Raw genomic sequence first — 17,856 nt, forward strand, 5'->3', positions numbered from 1 at the left:
TCCAGAATGTCAGCTCTCCCTGTAGGTGGGGGTACCCCTACTGCTGTCTTTGGAGCTGCCACCTCCCCCTTAGCTTTGCTTTGTGTGTGTGTGCTCAGTCACTTCAATTATGTCTGACTCTTTGTGACCCTATGGACTATAGCCCACCAGGCTCCTCTATCCATGGGGATTCTCCAGGCCAGAAAACTGAAGTGGGTTGCCATGCCCTCCTCCAGGGTAGCCTTGTTTGAGTGTGCTCAAAAAAAAAAAAAAAAAAAATTCAAATGGGTAAAATTGAAGATCTAATTGGTTTTATTCAATGATTAAAGAATGCAGCAGCATCCCACCTAGTGAGTAGAGGATGCTCAGAGGAATTACACAAAATGGATGGTTTTTATAGGCAGGAGGAGGGTGAGGCAAGGAAGCTCTTTAGCAAAAGACAAGAAAGGATTGTTTCAGACCAGGTCACCTTCTTGGGGGCAGAGGCAGGGGATGAAGGTCTATCATGCAGGTTACCTCTTCATCCCTTGGTGGGGGAAATGGAGATGGCCCCGTGATAGATGATCTCATTGGTGCTGACCAGGAAATTCCAGACTGGCTTAGTACCATTACCTTCCTGGGGAAGGGCAAACTATAGTTGTCAGATCTGTCAGCAGAGGCTTTAGTACAGGAGATGTCATCTGGGGCCTTTGGGTTTCTCTTTAACAGAGGGCTGTCTCTTTCTTTCCTGATTTTCTGGTAATGCTCTTCCACAGGCTGCCTGTGGCCATGATGAGAGAAAGACAGGAGACAGAGGGATCCAGGTGGGAAGCTGCTCTGGTCATCCTTCACCCCAGCAAGCCTGCTTTTCACTCCACTCAGCCGTGCTGTTGGGCCTGTGCCCAGCTGAGTCTCAGTTCAGTTTCTCCAGTGTCCAGGTCATAACCTAAACCTGGGAGGCCCACATGGCAGAATCCACTCAAGTGAGGAGGTGGGTAGTGGAGTAGATAATTACGGAAGGACTATGTGGGTTCAAGCCCCAGCTCTCCGCTCTCAGCAGCTGTGTGACCCCATGTCAGTGCATGCCTATGGGCCTCACTTTCTTCCTCCCACTTTTTGGAGTTGTTCCAGTTAATGTGATTAACAGATTGAATGAGTCAAGACCATAAAGCACAGAGTCAGGTTTATCATAAGCACTTGGTTATGTTGACTATGACATCATAATGAACTGTGATTAATTATAGGAGGGCCACCATGTCCTTCTTCATTGCTCAATGAGATGATGTACTTGCCAGGTGTTGCAAGGGTCCTGGGCCAGTTCTCTGAATTCTATTTCCTTCCTTTTCTCCTTGATGAAGGCCCTTTTCTTTCATTGTTCATTGTAGGAGACTCAACTTTAATCAATAAACCTGCAGAAATGTAATCAGAAGGGAGACATCCTGGTCTAAGATGTAAGGGGCCAGGTCCTCCTTGGCCCCAGATAACTGTCCAAAGGCCTGGCTTTCTAATGGTTCAGGCCCCACAGGCCTTTCAAAGTTATCCTACCTCTATGGCATGCTCCCCACTGCTGCAGGACCAGGAAGAACTCACAAAAGGGGAACCCCCAGCCCTGGCACAACCACCAGCCTGACCTGGGGCCTGGGGCAGCCAGCTTCTCTGCTCTCCCTCCTTCTGAGTGAGCACCATCTTTCCCTCTTGATTTGTCTCCCTTTTTCTGTGGGTATCTGTGTTGAGTAATTCTATGTGTCAACCTGCCTGGGCCCCAGGGCACCCGGATATTTGGTAATACATTATTTTGTGTGTTTTTTTGTGAGGTTGTTTCTGGATAAGGTTAACATGTAAATCAGTAGCTTAAGTAAAGCAGATTGCCCTTCCTATATGGGTGGGCCACATCCAATCAGTTGAAGGCCTGAAAAGAACAAAAAGGTAGACCATCTCCTGAGTAAGACCGAATTCCTCTTGTCTGACTGCTTGCTGACTGAGATGGTGGCTTTTTCCTACCTTCTGAGAGGAACTGAAGTACTGGTTCTTCCTGGCACTTGAGCCTGCCAGCTCTTGGGATGGAACTTATACCATTGGCTCTTCCACTTCTCAGGCCTTCAGACTCAGACTGGAGCTACACCATTTGCTCTCCTTGGTCTCCAGCTTGCCGACTCACCCTGCAGATCCTGGGACTTGTCAGCCTCCATGTCATGTAAGCCAATTTTGTAGAATAAATCTTTCTATGTATCTGTATGTGTTATTGCTCAGTCATGTCCAACTCTTTGCAACCCTCTGGACTGTAGCCCGTGAGGCTCCTCTGTCCATGGGATTTTACAGGTAAGAATACTGGAGTGGGTTGCCATTTCCTTCTTCAGAGGATCTTCCCAACCCTGGGACTGAACCCACATCTCCTGAGAGACCTGCTTTGGCAGGTGGATTCCTTACCACTGAGCCACCTGGGGTGCCCCTTTCTATGTATATGCACATCTTATTGGTTCCATTTTCTGGATTACCCTGACGACCACCCTACTAGGGAGCACCCTACTCCCGTAGTGCAGGGACCTTCCTTCCAGGCTCCACAGCCCTTCCTCATTTCTCCCATGTGGCCCAGGAGCCCCCCTGCTGAAGAGGCTCCTAGTCCTCCCAAAGGGGCATGTCATTTGATACCCCTGGGCCTGTGACCCCTCCTGTTCCATAAATGCCCATGTGTTTGGGGAGCTCTGCTTGGCATCAGCAAGAAGACACTGCCAATCCCAACTCCATCCTGGCTTCACTTACTCAGAGGGAAGCAGAAAACGTGATGAATAAAATCCATCCGAGAGCCCTGACCTGGGTGTTGATCAGACCTTGTGTCAGAAGCAGCAGTGTTACAATTAAGTAAATGGATGACCTCAATTCGGAGACAGTGTTTGTTGAATTGAATCTTCAGCAGGTTAACTTTCCTCAGATGAGTAAAAATGATATTTGGGATTAAGTTTTCACTGTGCTGAATGCATTACTGGATTTCTGCTCCACGTCATTGGAAAGGGGACGTAACCTTCACTGAGGAGGTCTGTGGGGACTAGGACAGGTGGCTAGCTGTGGAGCGCGGAGTGACCACAGGGGATTAAGGCTGTGCATGACTCATTTCACACTGAGAATAAGCTGATTTGTTTTTGTTTTTCAATAAGCCTTATTAAACTGTCTGCCACTCACGCTGGATCTGCAGGAGCATCACAAGGCAGGGCTTGGCCGGCAGAAAAACCACTTGCAAACAAGAGCACCTTCCTGCATCAAATCAGGAATAACCTGGAGAGCATCGCTGGCTGGGGGCCCCAGGGAAGGGCCGGAAGGCACACTCTCAGGGAGCAGTTGACTGTGGGCAGCCTTGGGCCACTTGCCAAGCTTCAGGGGCTGCTGTACCAGGTCAAGTGGGCACGGCTGGCTTTCCCTGCTGGTCTCCCTGCATCTGTCAGCCTTTTTGGAGCTCCTTGTAGTGAGGCTTTTCTGAACTGTACTTTATTTCCCTTTCAGATACCCTCGTCTCCCCTTTCCCATCCTCTCCGCAGCCCCTCTAGAGACCTTGCCTTAGTCCTAGGATAGAATGTTCTGGGGGGCTTCTCTGGTGGCTCAGTGGTAAAGAATCCACCTGCCAATGCAGGATATAGGGGTTCGATCCCTGGTCCAGGAAGATCCCACGTGCAGTGGGATAAGCCCCTGTGCCATAACTACTGAACCTGTGCTCTGGAGTCCAGGAGGTGCAATTACTGAGCCTACACACTGCCACTACTGATGCCCGAGTGCCATAGAGCCTGTGCTCCACAATAAGAGAAGCAACTGCAACAGAAACCTGTGCCCCACAACGAAGATTAGCCACAACTCGAGAAAGCTTGAGCACAGCATCAAAGTCCCAGCGCAGCCAAAACCAAATTTAAGAGAAAGTATGTTCTGGGAACGTTCAAGCATCCTCTGGATCCTTTCAGGAGACCCAAGAGGTCAAAACTATTCTCATCAGAGAATATTATGCTGTTATTTGCCTTTTCCCCTTTCCTTCTCTCATGAGTGTGCGGTGGGGTTTTCTGGAAGCTATGTGACATGTGATAATGTCATCACCCTGATGGACTGTGCACTTCTGTGTTCTTGTTTGCTGCACATTTCTCAGCTTTAATTGTGAGTATGGAAAATATCAATAGATACAAACGCCATGAGCATAAGCCCTTTGGGATTCTTCAAAATTCTTTAAGAGTATAAAAGGGTCTTGAGACTAAAAAGTTTGAGAATCTCTGTTCTGTATCTTTCCTGTATTTTTCCTTCAAGGTGAAGTACCATGTTTATTGTCATATTTATGTTTTAACCATTCAACACATACAAAACTGTGCTAATGTTTGGCTCGGTAAAGACATATTTTTTAAAATGTGTAATCAACCAAGTTTTTGTGTTATGTCCCAACTCCATTTTCCCCATGAACTCTATTTTTATTATGTAATTTTAAAAATTGTTTTAATTGTGGTAAAATATATGTAACATAGGGTTTCCCTGGTGGCTCAGACAGTAAAGAATCTGCCTGCAATGCAGGCGACCCGGTTTCGATCCCTGGGTCGGGAAGATCTCCTGGGGAAGGGTATGGCAACCCACTCCAGCACCCTTGCCTGGAGAATTCCATGGGCAGAGGAGCCCGGTGGGCTACAGTCCAGGAGGTCACAGAGTCAGACACAAATGAATGGCTAACACATTCACTTCCTCTGGTTTTAAAGCTATGAGGACTTAAATTCTCTGTGCCTTAGGCTCATCCTCTCTAAAACCAGGATACACCACCCTCCTCTCTGGGTGGTTGTGAGGATGAAGAAAGCTACAGGGGAATCACAGGGAGCTCTGAAGGAGGTCTATGGTTGTGTGAAGGCCTGGGGAGGGGGAGAGTCTGGTACAGGGAGGACTGGCAGGTGAGGAGGGGGCAGCACCTCAATTTGCCAAGTGAGTAGCAGACGGTGAAGAGTGGAGAGAAAAGAGGAGGAGAAGCCACGTCACGATGGGTCTCATGGTACTTGGAAAGTTTGGGTTTTGTTCAGAGGCAATGGGGAGCCATGGAAGGTTTTAGGCAGAAAGAGACAGTCAGATGTGCATTTCATAAAGGTCCTTAGACTGCAAGGAGAACTAACTAGTCAATCCTAAAGGAAATCAGTCCAGAATATTCATTGGAAGGACTGATGCTGAAGCTGAAACTCCAATACTTTGGCCACCTGATGCAAAGAACTGACTCCTTGGAAAAGACCCTGATGCTGGGAAAGATTGAAGGTAGGAAGAGAAGGGGATGACAGAGAATAAGATGGTTGGGTGGCATCACTGACTCTATGGACATGAGTTTGAGCAAGTTCTGGGAGTCGGTGATGGACAGAGAAGCCTGGTACGCTGCCGTCCATGGGGTCGCAGAGAGTTGGACACGACTGAGTGACTGAACTGAACCGAAAAGTCAATGTGAGCAGGTGGGAAGTGCACTGGTGGGGGACACAGTGAGAGACAGTGAGGACACTATTGCGGCAGCTAGGAAAGACACAGCTGGGTGACTTCACAGCAGAACCCCAGAGAAATGCCCTTGGCATCTCTGATCTTTCCTAGAAGTTTCTCTTCCTGCTTCACATTGCCTCTTTCTTTTAATGTACAGTCTCCCAAAACTTCATCATTATCCCGAGCACTCCTGGGTCCACCATCAGCACTCACCCCCTCTTGAGGTAAGCCAGGTGGTTAGCAAGGACAGAGACCACTCCCTGCCCCTCGAGCATGCCCCTTGGGGTGCCTCCATTCAAGAGCTTATCAAGGTATTCAGAAACAAGCTGGCTGTCTGGCTAGGGTATCTTTGCCAAGAGAATACGAGCTGATGCAGTCACTACAGTGGTTGCTTCTGGTTCCTCCTGTCCTCTGGTGCCCCTCCCCAGGGGCCATCGGACCATCACCCCAAGAGAGGATCGCTGTCGTAACACAATGAAGAGAACAAGAGTTCAATTTTTGGCTTTTCAGTTTTGAAAGCCAAGGTCCGGTGATGGAACAAAAGATCTGGAAGGCTGTGTGGCCAACTCAAGCCAATTTCCACACACCCACGAGAGAAGATCCAGTGAGTCCCAGTGAGGACTGGGTGGTCGGGGGGTCAAGGGGAGCAAGAAGCTGAGGTGGGCTTGTCCTCCCCAGCTGAGTTCCTGTGTATACTATGAGCAGGGAGAGGGGAGGCGGGGAACACAACAGAACCTAAGTACGTTTGAAGATCTGCGAGCAGAAATGGGTATGTGCCTAGCAAAAGGATGCAGGAAAGGGCGCGGGTCTGTGCCCAGGAAAGGGATTTGGATTCTATTCTAACAGCTTTGGGAAGCCAGTGGGGATGGACCAGGGCTGCGAAGTCTGATTTACATTTTTTAAAAACACTTTGGAAAGACTGAATCGGAAGCTCCAGTACTTTGGCCACTTGATGCAAACAGCTGACTCACTGGAAAAGACCTTGATGCTGGGAAAGATTGAAGGCAGAAGAGAGCAACAGAGGATGAGATGGCTGGATGGCATCACCGATGCAATGGACATGAACTTGGGCAAGCTCTGGGAGATGGTGAAGGACAGGGAAGCCTGGCAAATCGTAGTCCATAGGGTTACAAAGAGTCGGACGTGGCTGAGTGACTGAACCACAACAAAGACACTCTGTTCAGGTTGGAGAATGGAATAAAGCGTTGAACCTTTTGGTGTGGAAAGGAGAGAAAACTTTTTGTTACTTACAACCCATGCTCCTTCCTAAGGAGAGTAAACTCCATTATACGAAAGACCCTTCTGTCCCCCTGTCAAAAATCTAGGGGCAGAGGCTGGAACGAATTGAATTTCAGTGTATAAGAAAAGGGAGGGATTTTATTTATTCTTGGCAACTGTTCTTCTGAGAGAGGACAGAAATATGGAGAGAAAAGGAAAGATCAAATAAAAGTCCAAAGATCAGAGTCCCAATTTAGAAATGTTTGGGGGAATTTTTAGCAACAGGCACACTGAACTCAGAATTTTAAGTTATATGTACCTTAAGGTGGGCTTCCCAGATGGTGCTAAGTGGTAAAGAATCCCCCTGGCAGTGCAGGAGATGCTAGAGACATGGGTTCGATCCCTGGGTTGGGACGACCCCCTGGAGAAGGAAATAGGCAACCTACTCCAGTATTCTTGTCTGGAAAATTCCAAGAACAGAGGAGCCTGGCAGGCTACAGTCCATGGGATCGCAAAGAGACATGACTGCGTGACTGAACACAGCACGTCTTAAGCTATAAATCCTTTCAGTTCCCCTAAAGTTTCAGTAGTCTGCATGCACAGTAAGAGGGTGTGTGTGTATATTACAGGAAAAGGGCTTCATCTGGATTAACGTGGCACAGGAAAAAACAACATGTGTGGGATCATTAACAGAATTTCAGGGTTGCTCAGAGTGGAGAATCAGTGGTGTCCCTAAAACTTCAACAACTCACCCTTCTCTCAGAAAACATGGCAGGGCACTGACCTGGGAAGATCTATAGAATGGAGATTGGAAGCATTATTACTTAGAATTTAAGGAGCAAGTCATCACCAGCTGGTATCTGATCTGTGAAACACTTAGGTGTTTATAAGGTAATTTCATGTTTTACCTAAAACTGACATGACATTTTAAAAAAGGCTGTCCTTGAGAAATTATCGCCCTCTGGTTTTGGAGTTGAAGATTATTCTGAGTGAGAACTGCAAGATCTTCTTAAGAAGTGATCAGGCGGTGTCTAGTACAATTTAAACACATACTTCCTCTGACTCAGCAATCAGGACTCTGCCCTACAATATCAAAACCCCAGAATGTCAGGAGAGATGTATAGTAATTATTAGAGGATCCTTTATAATAATAACAAAATAAAAACAAAACCCCCAACAACAACAAAACCCAACCTGGAAACAACTTGAATGTCCATCGACAGAAGGAAAAGTGAAGTCACTCAGTCGTGTCCGACTCTTTGCGACCCCATGGACTGTAACCCTACCAGGCTCCTCCATCCATGGGATTTTCCAGGCAAGAATACTGGAGTGGGTTGCCATTTCCTTCCTCCAGAGATCTTCCCAACCCAGGGATTGAACCTGGGTCTCCCGCATTGTAGGCAGATGCTTTACCATCTGAGCCAAAACTCATGGTTACTGTAGACTGAATGTTTGTGTCCTCAAATTCATGTGTTGAAAACTACCCCTCAACATGATGGCAATTGGAGCTGGGGCTTTTGGAGGGTGCTTGGTCATGACAGTGGGGCCCTCATGAGTGGGATTAGTGCTCTTATAAAAGAGACCCCATGGAGCTCCCTCCCCTCTTCTGCCACATGAGAACGCAGTGAGAAGGCCATCCCTGAAACAGGAGGCAGGCCCTCACCAGTCACTGGGCCTGCCAGTACCTTGATCCTGGACCTCCCAGCCTCCAGACTGTGAGGAATAAATTCCTGTTGTTTATAAGCCACCCGGACTGTGATATTTCTGTTACGATGGCCTGAAAGGACTAAGAAGACAATGGTACATCCTCAGAAAGAGATACAGCAGAGTTATTAAAGAAGAATGACCCAGAACCATCTCGTGAGCTGGAACAATACCCGGACATACTGCTATATTTTTTTTAAACAAAGCAAGTTTAGAAATGCTATGTTTCCCCATTTCATCTGGGGAAAAAAACCAGCAGGTCAATGTGTTTTTATAAGCATTAAATAAAAATTAGTGTACATATCAAAATAGTAATCCTCAGACAGTTAGGATTAAAAGGAGAGAGGGAAAGACCATGAACTTAAATATATATATACCTATATAAATCTATTTTTGCTTCATTGATTATGCTAAAGCCTTTGACTGTGCAGATCACAACAAACTGTGGAAAATTCTTCAAGAGATGGGGATACCAGACCAGCTTATCTGCCTCCTGAGAAATCTGTGTGCAGGTCAAGAAGTTAACAGAACTGGACATGGAACAACAGACTGGTTCCAAATAGGGAAAGGAGTACATCAAGGCTATATATTGTCACCCTGCCTGTTTAACTTCTATGCAGAGTACATCATGCAAAATGCCGGACTGAAAGAAGCACAACCTGGAATCACGATTGCTGCGAGAAATATCTATAACCTCAGATATGCAGATGACACCACCCTTATGGCAGAAAGTGAAGAACTAAAGAGCCTCTTGATGAAAATGAAAGAGGAGAGTGAAAAAGCTGGCTTAAAACTCAACTTTCAAAAAAAAAGACCATGCCATCTGGTCCCATCACTTCATGGCAAATAGATGGGGAAACAATGGAAACAGTGACAGACTTTATTTTGGGGGGGCTCCAAAATCACTGAAGATGATGACTGCAGCCACCAGATTAGAGGACCCTTACTCCTTGGAAGAAAAGCTATGACAAACCTAGACCGCATAAAGCAGGGATATTACTTTGCTGACAAAGGTCTGTATAGTCAAAGCTATGATTTTTCCAGTAGTCATGTATAGATGTGAGAGTTGGGAGTATAAAGAAGGCTGAGTGCTGAAGAATGGATGCTTTTGAACTGTGGTGTTGGAGAAGACTCTTGAGAGTCCCTTGGACTGGAAGGAGATCCAACCAGTCAATCCTAAAGGAAATCAATCCTGAATATTCATTGGAGGGACTGATGCTGAGGCTGAAGCTCCAATACTTTGGCCACCGATGTGAAGAGCTGACTCACTGGAAAAGACCCTAATGCTGAGAATGATTGAAGGCAGGAAGAGAAGGGGATGACAGAGGATGAGATGGTTGGATGGCAACATGGACTCAATGGACATGAGTTTGAGCCAACTCCAGGAGATGGTGAAGGATAGGGAAGCCTAGGGTGCTGCAGTTCATGGAGTCACAAAGAGTTGGACATGACTGAGTGACTGAACAACCATATAATACTTTTTATATTGTGTGATTTGGTTCTATATTTGCACAATGAAGTAGGAAAAACTCCTGAATTACTCTGAGCAGGTGCTATCATTCCAAGCAGTGAGGTGGAGGGGTGTCCTGGGGTTTTGTGAATACCTGATATTTCCCTGGGGCACAAAACAAGACAACACAGTACTTGATTCTCTAAGGGGCCACCCCCAAGTATTGCCTTTTGCACAAGAGTGTGTGAATGTGGGTAGGTGAGTGGGGGTGGGGGAGGAGGGGTATAGCTCCAGCCAGTCCTTTTAAACCCCTTATCCTATGCATCTTTATCCACAACCCTCTTGAATAACCAAGAGTTGAAAAAGGACAGTGTTGAAGATGGGGTTTCTAAGATGGAAGCTGAGTTTCCTTATGCAAACAGAGTAGGTGGAAAATTTGACAAAACTCTATGAGATGGCTGGCAGAGTCCCAGGAAAGCTTAAATTATGTCCAGGCTTGAATTTTCCTGGTAGAGACTTAAATTTTCCTCATCCTGTTGCATGGAGAATCCAGCTGGCGAAGGAATCCTGAGTAACATGGGCCCCTGCTGGCCATTTCTCTTTCCCTCTTCTTCCTGTCTCTCCACTTCCTCTGTGCGTGTGTGTGTGTGTGTGTGTGTGCGCACGTGGGTGCTCAGTCATGTCTAACTCTTTGCAACCCCATGGACTGTAGCATGCCAGGCTCCTCTGTCCATGGGATTCTCTAGACAAGTATACTGGAGTGTGTTGCCATTTCCTCCCCCAGAGGATCTTCCCAATCATAGGATTGAACCTGTGTCTCTCGCATATCCTGCATTTTGGCAGGTGGATTCTTTGCCACTGTGCCACCTGGAAAACCCTGAGCTCTATCTATCTCTGCATTTCCTGTCTCCCCACTTTCCTTCTTAGTCTCTACTTCCTGTGTCCACCTCTTGCCTATTTGTCCTCATCTCACCTGTCTTAACCTGCCGCTTAATGTCCTGGGGCTGGCCTGGGAGTGCAGACCCCTCTTGGTCTCAGCTCTTCCAGAGTTGGCCCCTTAGGGGGAGAGCTGTGCCATGTAGCCTCCTCTGGTTTCACAAAGCAGTGGGACTCGGGGTTTTATCAGCTGGATTTCTTTCCTGACTTAGTTTTCTCTTTGCTCTACCCCTTATCAGCTCCAGTGTGAGGAAGGTGAGGAGGCAGACGTGGCTTTGGGAAGCTTCTTCATCAGGTGAACCAGGACTTGGACTGGAAAGAAAAGGCTGAGAGAGGGTCCCGGCTCTGCAAATGGGGCTGGGCAGTGGAGAGCTGACTGTTCAAGTTCCCTGGGTTTCCTCCATCTTTAAGATTTAACAAGAGGCAAGCAGCCACTGGCTCTTCAAACAGGGCCTGCCAGGAAGGTTTGTAAAGCACCTTCCTTCAGGGTCCTGGCCAGAGCTCCAGCAGACTAGGGCTTGGGCCATTCAGTATAAAAAATATTAAATGAACAATGACTCTCTGCACACAAGTGGCAACTCTCCACTTTGGGGGGGGTGTATTTTCCACTTGAAAAGCTAATGAAAACCAGTCACGGTGAAAAACTCAACAGAAGAATGAATTTAGACTTTCTTTTCTTTAAGAAGAGAACAACACCATGTTCTGGGTGGTTCTCTGTGGAATCTAGACTCAGGGAGAAGAGGGGACTGTGACTCTTGGAGTCCCCCAGACTTCCATTGGAAACTGGGCCTTGGGGTGGACAGGAGGCTGAGTGGGGTTGGCCATGGCTGATGAGGCAGAAAATGTGTTCAGTCTTCAGGGGGGTGTGGGGAATGTCTGGGTAGAGATTTCTGGAACATCTAAAAATAGTGGGAAAGTCAGAGCCAGAGAGCTGGAGAGAGACAGGAACTCAGCTGTTTTAATAAATTTGACACTTTCTTAGCTGTTTCTTTTTTAGTTCCTGTGCTGAGGTGGCTATGGGGGAAATCTGGGCTGAGTCTAAAATGCTCCAGGTGTGATATTCTCTGTTCACGGCTTAATGAGACAAATGGCTTTTCCTTCTGAGCATGCCGCCTTCACTGGGGCACTGGATCTAGATGGATCCTCCCACCCACCAGAACCCCCTGAGCTCCGCCCACCCTGGCTCTTCTCCTCCATCCTCCAGGGCACTGACAACATGGCTCATTTCTACTGCTTCTTCTGCCCTGTGAATCTTTTAGATGCTCTCTCTCTTTCCACTTAACAACCTTCAATGGCTCCCTACTGCTTCCAGAAGTTACCCTTTTTAGGTTGCCACTCAAAGTTCTTTATAATCTTGCTCCCACCTCTAGCTGCATCTGCCATCACTACCCTGAAGTCCTCTTAACTTCCAGAATGAAGCCAAGGATGTATGCCCCTAACTGCTCATTTACACCCAGGTGCTTTTGCGTATGTGATCCCGCTCCAGGAGTTCCTTTCCCTTCTGTTTTGCCTGCTGTGGATTCTCTGAGTCCTTCAAGAAGCAGCTCAGATACTGTTCTGCCCTTACCGCTGCCTGTGCTACCTTGAAGTCTGTCCTGAGCTCCCAAGGCAGAGTGGCGGACCCCAGTGGGAGTGCTTTGGACACCGAGTGGCAATTATTCAGACTGGCCACATTTATCCTTCAGAGCTGCAGGGTCCTTGTCTTTGAAATGGAAATAATAGGACCTCCGGCATGAGGGGAGGGGAGGATTACAAATGAAGCAAAGCCTGCAAGACCCCTGGAAGCACCCTGTTAATTGCTGATCTGTTGTTGTTCAGTTGTTAAGTCGTGTCCGACTCTTTGCCACTCCATGGACTGCAGCACACCAGGCTTTTCTGTCCTTCACCAACTTCCGGAGTCTGCTCAAACTCATGTCCATTGAGGTGGTGATGCCATCCAACCATCTCATTCTCTGTTGTCCCCTTCTCCTCCTGCCCTCAGTCTTTCCCAGCATCAGGATCTTTTTCAATGGGTCAACTCTTCCCATCTGGTGGCCAAAGTATTGGAGCTTCAGCTTCAGCATCAGTCCTTCCAATGAATGTTCAGGACTGATTCCCTTTAGGATTGACTGGTTTGATCTCCCGGGGGTCCAAGGGACTCTCAAGAGTCTTCTCCAGCAGTGCAATTCGAAAGCATCAATTCTTCATGGTCCAGCTCTCACATCCATACATGACTACTGGAAAAACCATAGCTTTGACTATATGGACCTTTTTCAGCAGAGTGATTATATTATTAGATGGTGGACATTTGGAGAATTTTAACATGTGAATTTGGGGGGATACTGTTTAACTCATAATAAAGACCTGTCAGGAATGTCACCCCCTCCAGGGAGCCTTCTGTACCCACACAAGCTCATCTAATCTCCCTTCTCTGGAACTCCGACAGCCCAGAATGTCTGGGGAACTCAGTGGTCAGGGCATGCCTGCCTGGCCTCCTTGGGTGTTCACATTCTGTCTTTCTAAGTCAGGACTTAACTTCAGGTGGATAGCATTTGCGATTTTTTAAAACAAGAAGAGCACAGCAGAAACTCTCCTATCTGATGGTATCAGGACTGGGGATTAGGAGGTAAATTGAAAATCTGAGAGGCATGCCTGCAAAAGGCTTCCTAGCATCACGGGCCCAGCAGGCAGCAGACAGCAGGTTTACATGGGGATGGAGAGCTGAGGTCAGCCACTGTAGGGTTAAATGGAAGTAGACTAGGAGACAGTCTCCTCATAAAAACCAAGCAGCAGCTCCCGAGATGAATAAAGACTGAGTGCAAAGGGGTCCAACCTCCCACTGAGAGTGCATTTAAAATGTTTAAAAAAATTATGTGTTTTTAATTGAAGTATATATAATTGCTTTACAGTATTATGTTGGTTTCTGCCACACATCAACATGAATCAGCCATAGGTACACATATGTCCCCTCCCTCCTGAACCTCTCTCCCACCTCCCACCCCCTAGGATGTCACAGAGCACTGGCTTGAGCTCCACGAGTCATACAGCGAGTTCCCACTGGCGATCTATTTTACATATGGTAATGTATGTGTTTCCTTGCTGCTGTCTCCGTTTGTCCACCCTCTCCTTCCCCTCCTATGTCTGCAAGTCGGTTCTCTATGTCTGCATCTCCATTGGTGTATGGAGATTACTTAAAAAACTAGGAATAAAACTACCATATGACCCAACAATCCCACTACTGGTCATATACCCTGAGAAAACCATAACTGAAAAAGACCTACATACCCCACTGCTCACTCTAGCACTATTTACAATAGCTTAGGACATAGAAAGGCTTTCCTGGTAGCTCAGCTGGTAAAGAATCTGCCTGCAATGCAGGAGACCCTGGTTCAACTCCTGGGTCAGGAAGATCCACTGGAGAAGGAATAGTCTACCCACTCCAGTACTCTTGGGCTTCCGTAGTGGCTTAGCTGGTAAAGAATCCACCTGCATTGTGGGAGACCTGGGTTTGATCCCTGGGTTGGGAAGATTCCCTGGAGAAGGGAAGGGCTAGGCACTCCAGTATTCTGGCCTGGAGAATTCCATGGACTGTATAGTCCACGGGGTTGCAAAGAGTCGGACATGATTGAGTGGCTTTCACTTTTACTTTCAAGACATGGAAGCAACCAAGATGTCCATCAACAGATGAAAGGAGAAAGAAGCTGTGCTACATATATACAAAGGAATATTACTCAGCCATAAAAGGGATGCATTTGAGTCTGTTCTAATGAGGTGAATGAACCTAGAGCCTATTATACAGAGTGAAGTAAGTCAGAAAGAAAAAGCAAATATTGTATATTATTGCATATATATGGAATCTAGAAAGATGGTACTGATGAAGCTATTGAGAGTATATTTTTAAAACAATCAACAAGCAATACTCCAGACCATCTTAGACTTCTTTTATCTGGTACCCGGGTGCCAAGGGAAGGGGCCACACAACATGGGGGCTTTAAAAGTAGAAAGAAATCATGGACCAAGTGAGGGGCCCCAGTGGAACTTGGTTCAGATAAATAAGACAGTCTTCTGAGAGTTAAACTATGAAACAAATATAATAGTTCAGAGCAGAGAGGGGCAAAGAACTTTGTTTTACCAGATTCATAGTATTAACACATCCAAAGGAGAATGTGGTCCTCAGAAGCATGTGTGTGTGTCAGTATGAATGTTTGTGGGTATGTGTGCTATTTTGTGGGGTTATATGTATGTGGATGCCCCTGAGTGTGAGCATGTGTGTGGGTGTATGAACCTGTGGTTGTGCATGATCATGTGTGAGTGTGTGTGTGTGTGTGTGTGTGTGTACAGCTAAGCAGACCCAGGCAAGAGACAGCAAGCCTTAGCAAAGCCAAGTAGTGTGTTCTTGCCTTTCCCCAAGGGAAAAAGAGGGCCCCTGGGCCAGGAACTTGAGTGGTCTGTGCTGAAGGTCTGTCCATTCAGGGAGATGGGTACATCAGAGGCATCAAGTTTTACAGTGCGATGCCTCTGTGGTTAATATCATCCCCATCAGCCAATGCTCCACTCATTGGATTTTGAGCTCACTTAGCCACTGACTTTCATTGGACTTCCCAGGGACCCTTCCTGCAGGGAGGGGATGTGCCCATGAGTAGAAGTGCCAACCCAGCCCATGGGTATAGAGGCTCAGAGCCTGGACTGGCATTGGCCTGCCTAGGCATGAATCCCAGCTCCTCTCCTCACTAACTGGTATCCTTTGGAAAGTTTCCCAACCTCTCTGAGCTTCAGTTTCCTCATCTTTGAAGTGAATTTAATAATAGTACCTGCCACATAGGCTGTTGTGAGGATGAATGAGATGATCCATGTAAAGAGTTTAATACCATGGCAAATATATCCCAGGCTTTTTAAAAAATGTAAGCTATTATCATTGTAATTATAAATATTATAATAAATAAGCATGTGTGCATGCTAAATTGCTTCAGTTGTGTCTGACTCATTGTGACCTTACAGACTGCAGCCCACCAGGCTCCTCTGTCCATGGGATTCTCCAGGCAAGAATACTGGAGTGGGTTGCCATGCCCTTCTCCAGGGGATCTTCTCTACCCAGGGATAGAACTGGTGTCTCTTACATCTCTTGCACTGGCAAGCGGGTTCTTTACCACTAGCGCCACCTGGGAAGCCCCAATAAAGCCCCAGTTTTATTTTTCATACATCAGTCATGTGCCCTTGAGAAATAGATCCCTTCCCAGGGGCTGGCTGTGCAGTAAACTTCTTGAAGACATATTCTGCTTCTTCATCTGGACCCCCAGTGCTGGGCGCTGGGTCTGGGATAATAGATGCTCACTCAGTGTTTGTTGAAGAAATGAAATGATTTTGTTTGTTGAAGAAATGATTGGGTGTGTTAGTGGGGAGGGGGAGTTTGGAAGCCCATAAGTCCAGGGATTCTTTACTGCTGAGCCACTGTTAGCAGGCAATGCAGGAGGCACCGGAGATGCAGGTTCCATCCTTGGGTTGGGAAGATTCCCTGGAGGAGGAAATGGTAACCCTCTCCAATTTTCTTGCCTGGGGAATCCCAAGGACAGAGGAACCTGGTGGGCTGCAGTTCATGGGGTTGCAGAGTTGGACATGACTGAGCGACTGAACAATGGCAAGGTCCAGGGAATGTGGTGAATTCATGAAGGTACGCTCCCTACACACTTGTGCCTGGTGACCAGTCTCTTTCGCTGGAGACGGCTGACCCCAACCTGCCCCTGCACATTGCTCACTCAGGGGAGAGAGCCAGGGAGCCTGCAGGAGCTCCTGGTGCAGTCCCTCAGTCACCAGGCCAAGGCTTGGGTCATTTCACCAAACTTCCCAGGCTGTTGAATTGGATCGTCTACACTCACTATCATTTTAGAGCTGTCCGGAGGCAAGTGGAAGTGGTGCTGAGCCAAGGCACATCCTCCCATGCCTCGTTACTTATTCTCAGTGGGTTCTGTGGACCAGCAAATCGCCCTGCGCTAGGAGCTTGTTAGAAGTGCAAATGCGCAGACCAGACCTATGGAACGTGCATTTCAGCAAGATCTGCAGGGGCTGTGTGCGCATTAAAACACAAGAGCGATGCTAGAGGAAAACTGCTACAGGGAAGCCGCGGTTCAGTCACCTCTGGAAGAGAAGCCAGCGGCCTAAGAGTCACTGTTTCTCCCCCACTCCAGAAAGTGCTCCCAGGGTCTGACCAAGCAGACGAAGCCCCTGGGGTGTGCACTCACACTGTGCCTTCTGGCCATAGGATCGCCCTGCTCCTTTCCTGAGACACTCATTCTTCTCAACAGTCCTGCCTCTCCCCACGATGGTAAAGAGAAACCTCTGCTGTTTGCGGATGCAATCAGTCTTTGTTTCCTGGAAAAGCGTTTTTAATTCAAGGGGGCTGTTAACACAAGTGGTACTGCTGTGAGTTTTAAGCACCCCTCTGTGGTACCACCCCAGGCCGTGGCATGCACCCTCTGGCACTTAAGGAGAGAATGGATGCTCAGACGCCCAGACAATCCCCGCTTCCCCTCTTCTGCATCTTTCCACATCTGCTCAGCTGTGCAGACCTAGCACCCAGGAACACCCTCCCTGCACTCTCCCCACCCCTTAACCTGCTCAGGAGAGAACACAAACATATGTCAGCGACAACGCAGTAAAACCCAGTATAGCCCAAGAACTCCTAAATCTTCCAAACTGCTGTCTGCCCTTCCTCTAACGTTATACCCTAGCGTGCCTGAGTGGACCCGCTCCCTGGGTCCAGCCCCAGCACCTGCAGTCCAGCACCTGCCCATTCAGGCTGCTTTGGGAAATGCCAGGGCTCCAGGTACCAGGCTCCTCCTGGCTGCCACGTCCAGAGCTGGGGACAGCGAAGGAGCCAGGGCCGACGCAGGGTGGGGAATAGAAAACCCAGAACTCTCTCAAGCCCAATTCTTGTAAGGCTCCTTTAGTTTTCATGTGGAAAACCAACCCACCAACCAGCAAATGAATACATTCCGTGAATCGGACACAGGAATCCCAGGGCAGGACAAGGATAATTCCCATTGGGTAGGGTTATGGCAAAACAGTGGTATCTCTTTCCCAAGCAGCCCTGTGCTACATAGTTAGTTGGTTAGTGTCAGTCGCTCAGTCGTGTCCAGCTCTTTGTGACCCCA

The 17,856-nt window shown here is 47.6% G+C and overlaps 1 long non-coding RNA gene across 1 annotated transcript in view; it reads right to left on the bottom strand.

The window, feature by feature from the left end:
• Nucleotides 1-273: 273 nt before the first annotated feature.
• The window catches only part of LOC101908195 (uncharacterized), a 69,051-nt gene continuing 51,468 nt past the window's right edge, over nt 274-17,856 (bottom strand). The window contains exons 5-6 of the long non-coding RNA XR_009493007.1: nt 16,945-17,074; nt 274-1,367 (exon numbers count right to left, since the gene is read on the bottom strand). This is a non-coding gene — a long non-coding RNA (uncharacterized lncRNA). The remainder of the gene's footprint in view (nt 1,368-16,944; nt 17,075-17,856) is intronic.

The sequence above is a fragment of the Bos taurus genome, chromosome 26 (assembly GCF_002263795.3).
Source record: "Bos taurus isolate L1 Dominette 01449 registration number 42190680 breed Hereford chromosome 26, ARS-UCD2.0, whole genome shotgun sequence".
Taxonomy (NCBI): Eukaryota; Metazoa; Chordata; class Mammalia; order Artiodactyla; family Bovidae; genus Bos; species Bos taurus.